The sequence below is a fragment of the Nicotiana tabacum genome, chromosome 1, assembly GCF_000715075.1.
Source record: "Nicotiana tabacum cultivar K326 chromosome 1, ASM71507v2, whole genome shotgun sequence".
NCBI classification, from domain to species: domain Eukaryota; kingdom Viridiplantae; phylum Streptophyta; class Magnoliopsida; order Solanales; family Solanaceae; genus Nicotiana; species Nicotiana tabacum.
In genome coordinates this window covers 35,174,309-35,180,506 of record NC_134080.1, presented here as the reverse complement: position 1 = coordinate 35,180,506, position 6,198 = coordinate 35,174,309, and positions in this window count along the sequence as shown.

Below are 6,198 nucleotides of genomic sequence, written 5' to 3'. Positions count from 1 at the left end.
AGTTCCCAAAAGGAATGTGTTGTCCCAAAAAATGTCATAAACCTGATTTTCCGATGCAAAGAGGGAAAAAAGGGGGCGACAAGTTTTCGATAGCCCGCTAGCCAAATGCTTGGGGCCGGGAGATATCAAATACACCTTGAAAGAAGTTCACGAAGGCACTTGCGGGAACCATTAGGGGGCAAAATCTCTGGTTCGAAAATTAATAAGGCTGGCTATTACTAGACTGAAATGGAGAAAGAAGCGAAGGACTTTGTATGAAAATGCGACGATTGCCAGAGACACACCAACGATCCATCAACCGGGAGAACTACTCCACTCGGTCTTGTCCCCATGGCCATTTAAGAAGTGGGCAATGGACATCGTCGGTCCCCTACCGTGGACACCCGATAAGGCTCAATTCATACTATTCATGACCGATTATTTTTCCAAATGGGTTAAAGCTCAAGAGTTCGAAAAAGTCGGGGAGAAAGAAGGCATTGACCTCATCTAGGACCACATAATATGTCGATTTGCGATATCGGTCGAGGTCGTTTTCGATAATGGGAAATAATTCATCGGCAACAAGGTAAATAAATTCTTTGAAGATCACAAGATTAAGAAGATACTATCAACACCTTACCACCCTAGTGGGAATGGACAGGCAGAATCAACAAATAAGACCATATTTCAAAAGCTGAAAAAGTGGTTGGCTGATGCCAAAGGGAAATGGAAGGAAATCCTGCCCGAAGTCCTGTGGGCATACCGTACGACCTCCAAGTCTAGTACCGGGGCCACCCGATTTTTGTTGGTCTATGGGGCTGAAGCCTTAATACCAGTTGAAGTGGGAGAACCTAGCCTCAAGTTCCAATTTGTGATAGAAGAGTCAAACTGCGAGGACATGATCACAAGCCTGGAAACTATTGGATGAAAGGCGGGAGGCTTCCCTAGTATGGTTGGCCGCCAAAAACAACGAATAGAAAGATACTACAACCGAAGAGCCAACCTCTGACACTCTAAGATCGAGGACTTGGTGTTGAGGAAAGTAACATTACATACCCGGAACCCGAACAAGGGAAAGCTGGGACCAAATTGGGAAGGACCATATCGAGTCGTCGGAATTACCGGCAAAGGCTCATACAGACTCAAAGCAGGAAATGGTGTGCAACTACCGAACAACTAGAACATGAGACACTTAAAGCAGTACTACTCCTAAGGTACGAACTAAATTACTCTTTAATCATGTTATGAGACGGAATAACATTTGCAGGCAAATGGCCAAGGATGGATGTGGCTATTAGGTCTGAAAGCACGCGTTGCACTTCTTTTCCCTTGAACCGGTTTTGTCCCAAAATGGGTTTTTCAACAAGGTTTAAAATGAGGCAAGAATAAAACATTTGTCCCAAAATGGGTTTTTCAACAAGGTTTAAAATGAGGCAAGAATAAAACATGCTAACTTAGATTCGAAGACCGGTCTTAAACCGGAGTCAATGATCATTCACTTCATATCAATAGTATCTGAGACATCTCAAGCTCGACCTCGAATACTGGGGGCCATTACCCTCGAATTAAGTATAGCAAAGAAAAAAGAAAAACCTTGTATGCTAGAAGCTAAGGCTTGGTGGTCAGGATTCATTGTAAGGGCCAAACGGCCGTATGAACTGTGCTCACATAGTCCACTCAAGCCATGATACAAGTTTTTATGCTCTTTCGATCATGTACTTTACACACTGAGAAATGAAAGAAAGTTTCGCCTTCCTATTAAGCATTTTCTTGCTTCTTTAATTCCGGATCCTAAGAGCCCATGGACTATCGAGCCCATGACCTGCCCCTACTTGGGGAGTAACGATTCCAAGGGCTACCCCTACTCGGGGACTGTCACCTGAAGAAAATCCGTACAACCCGGCTATCAAATCCTGGAGGCACCAAACCTATTAGGCGGTGCCCAAATACAAAAGTCTATGGCCACCCTAAAAATGGTTCGGAGACGTCCGAAGCTCGTAATCAAAAAGTAAGGCCTTTATAAAAACTCTAAATTTGCTAAAAGGTTACCCTCGGCCAAAGTATCGTCTAAAATCACTTAAGCATCTTGAAAACTTCCAATCACACCAAGGTTTCAAAGCCTCGAGCAAACAAAGTTGTATTGAAGTCGGGATCCATTCGGACCTCTGAAAAACGAGCGCCCCATCACTACATTTGATTCTATGCTACGACATTAAAAACATTACATGAATAGAAATTATAAAAAAATGCTGGAAAAGTAAAGACACGATATTGCCAAAAAGGGGAAATTTCATATATATTCTGAAATATATTTACAAAGGCCCAATAAAAATGGCCTCAAAATAAATAGAAAAAAATATACATAAGGGAAAAACTAAAAAAGTACTAAGGCATCTACGCCTGGCCTTCACCGGGGCCTGACTCATCGCCAGAACCATCGGAGCCCTCGGATCGCTCGGAACCATCGGAGCCTTCGGATAGAGCTCCTTTTCCTCGGCCTTGAGCTATTTGGCTTCCTCGATCTCGCCAGACGGGTCGAAACCTCGGGTGTGGATCTCTTCAACGGTCTCTCTTCGGGACAGCCGCTTCACATATTCAGCCTTTGTCTTTAGGCGGGTCTCGACTACCTCCACATTGGCCTTGTATTGGGACACCATTTCTTTGGCATCAGCGGAGGTTATGTCCAATTTGGACTTCAGTGCCTCATATCGTCTACCGAGGGAATCCCGCTCTGCGACGGCCGAGCTCAACTGTACTCGGAGACCATCATTCAACTGAGACCATTTGTCAGTTTTGTCCTTCACCGCCTGAAGTTGGTTCTCAACAGATGCCAGCTCCACCTTCGCGGTTTCCTTCTCTGAAGCCAGCATGTCCATTCTTCCTTTCCACCCTTCGGCCATGGCCTTGACCTCGTTCATATCGGCTCAGAGCTGGTAGATCAGGTTGATTTTCTGTTGGACCAGCGAGGTTGTGTTGTTAGTCACCACGACTAGCTCCTCGTTTTTAGCTTCAAAGACCTTTACCTTTTCAACCAGGTTGACATGTTCCCGCTTCAGAGTCTAAACTTCCTTCTAAGCCTTTTCTAGCTCGGCCTGGAGGCCTTTGAAAGCCCCGTCCTGTCACTCACTGAGAAGCCTGTACATGTCCTTCTTCCAGACCTGCTGTTTGAGCTCGAAATCGAGCTGGTTGATTTCCAAGCGGTACCGGAGGAAGCTCTCATGGTGAAGTACTGAGGCCTATAAAACAACGAAAACAGTAAGAGACATCAAAACTTAAGCGGAATTCACAAGGTGGTGTAATAGTGTTGATGTCTTACCCGGTTCAGCGCCTGTTGCGCCTCATTAAAAAGACTTGATGCGCCCTAGTTCATCTTTTCCTGGTCCTCCTCGGTCACCAGGCATCGAAGGTAGCTGGATACGCCCACCGGAGCGGATAAGACCCGAGCATACTTCGGGACTGTAAGAATGACTGTTCTCTTGCGGCCGAGGTCCATGCTCGGTGCGAGAAACTGCTTTACTAGTTTTAGGTCGAATTCGGCCCGCCAGCTCCCAAGGGCACATCCTTCTTCGGGATCTCCAGGTCACCCAGCCCAGAAAAGTCCTCCAATGTTGACATGTCCATACCATTGAAAAGGGAGTTTAGGGGTCATCTGAACCCCGCACTCCTTCACTTGTTCTTTGCCCACTTAGGTCTCCTCGAGCATGGACTCGGTATAGGAGGGCATTTCTATGATTTCTATGACACTAGACGCCTCCTTAGGAGCGGGAGTGGCTTCCTGAGAGGTCACAACCTCCATCTCCCCTTTAGGTTCCCGAACCTAAAGAGAATTGACCTCGTGGACCCTTTTATTGGTCGTCGCCTACTCCCATGTGGGGGTTGATCTGTGGGAGATGAAGATGTCGTGTTCTTCCGACTCAGTCCTGAGCCGATAGAGATAGTCAGGGTTCGGTGCTCTGGACTTGTTATTCTTCTTGGGCTTCCGGGCCCGAGTGGCCGCCCTTTTCTTCCTCTTTCCCTTGGGTTCGGAGAACCCGAGGACTTTCTCTTTTTCTTCTTCTCCTCCTTTGCGGCAGCTCCGGGCTGTCCCTAGACGGAGGGCTCAGTGAACAGACGGATCTTCATCCTCATCGAACAGCCTAAGTTCAGTGGTCTTAGGTAGACATGCAAGAAAAAGGGAGAAGTTAACACTATATAAGTTAAAAGCGTGATGATAACAATTTCGGGAAGGAACCTCACCATGACAACGGGCCTCCTATCTGCCCTTTGAGAGATTGCTCCATGTGCGCTCAAGGTAAGGCATCTGCTTACAAATCCCCTCGATCCACTCCTTGAATCGGGGGATTGCATTTGGAATTCGGGCAACGGCTGCACGACCACAAACACAAGCGATGAGAAAAGAAATAGAAGGGAGGACTGCCCAAGAACGACAGTACTTACGTGATGCGTTCCACTCCTCAGGGAATGGTAGAAACTCAAGGGGAATCAGGTCTTCGGTCTTCACCTGAACAAACTGCCCCTGCCAACCTCGGTCTCAATCCTCATCAATGCTCAAGAAAGGAGCCTTGTATGCTCAGCGGACGAGCTTGGTCAGTTCCCCTCAAAAGATTCGGGGACTATATAAACAGAGTAGGTGGTCGAGGGTGAACTAGCGAGACTCAGTGTTGTTTACGAAGTGGCGCAAGAGGATCACGATCCTCCAGAAGGATGCGTGGATTTTCCCGAGACACACCCCGTATCTCTTGCAAAAAGCAAAAACTACGGGATCCACATGTGCAAGCGTAAAAGGGTAAGTGTAAACACTCAGATACCCCTTCACGTGAGTGGTTATATCATTGTCGGGCCCAGGGACAACCATTTCTTTACCCTCCTACTTACAATCCGCTCGGACTATGGGTAAGGTTTCTTCAGTGACAGAGCATATGTATCTCGATGCTCCTTCACCCCAGTCGTGTTGGCTAGAGAACTTCTCGACCTTGAAGTCATCCTTAATTGAACAGCCCCCGGTATAAAGCTTTTCATGGGGGGCTCTAGGGCCACCTCGGGAGCAGCCACTTTGGCATCTGCGGCCGGGTGGGAAGATGAAGGGGCAGCCTGTTGAGGAACTGATTTGAAAGTTTTAGCCACCATGATTTGGGAAGCTATGAAGATTTGAAGGAAGAGTATGAAGGTTTTATGAAACAAGTATGAAGGTTTGAAGAAAAGAGTATGAAGGTTTGAAAGTGGGATGAAGATCTGAGTTAGAAATCTAAGAAAAAATATGAAGACTTGAAGATTAGAGATGAAGAAATGAAGATTTGAAAAAGTTGAAAGCCGCTAGAAAATTCGAAGGTAAAAGCTAGGATCAGAAAGTGAAAGAAGTATAAAAGGCCGAAGCTTTTATAGGGAAAATGTAATCAATACACGACGTTTCACATTCGAAGGCAACCAGGCGATGATCGACACTTGTCCGAAGTCAGAACGACGCGACTGATGGGACGTTTCAGCTTATCCGTCATTTCGGTTGTAACGTACGAAGGAAAGAACCGTGGTTCATCTATCATTTCGGAAAACCTACTCTTTGGAAACGAGGGGACTATCTGTATATTTGTGAAACCGGGGCTAACACATACCCCGATTTTCCGGCGGGTCAAACGAAGCAAGAGTATGAATACATGGGATCGAAATCGAAGCTGAGAACTTCTTGTACAGAGGCCCGAACGGAGTGCTCGCCATCGGACTTGATAAAACGACGCACCCCGAACCTGGGATGAGTTCTGAGACTTCGGGGAAGCAAATGAACGATTGTAGGCGACAGATAGAGGGCCGTGACATCTAGAACTAGCCGGATATCACGGCGCGGATCTCGCTCGATGGCGATTACGGATCAATAATTAACGAGAGAAGAGGATTTTTACCCCTTTTTAGACTTGTACTAGCGGTGAAACTCTCCTACTATATAAAAGGGAAGTTTTTTCTTTGATAACCCACATTGTAACACGCAAACCATGGCAATACAAATTTGTTTTTTCTGCTTTCTAGCTATTGAAATATTCTTATTTTATTGTTGTTCTTCATATATATTTGGCTCCGAATCAAGGGTCCGATCAAGAATAAAATTACTATTCAGCCCAAATCCAAGCCCGGGCGTAACATCATAATTGGTTTGGTTATTCATTCCATATTTAACTCGTTTATCTAACATTCTCGATTATTTCTACTGTATCAATCCACATATCCTCA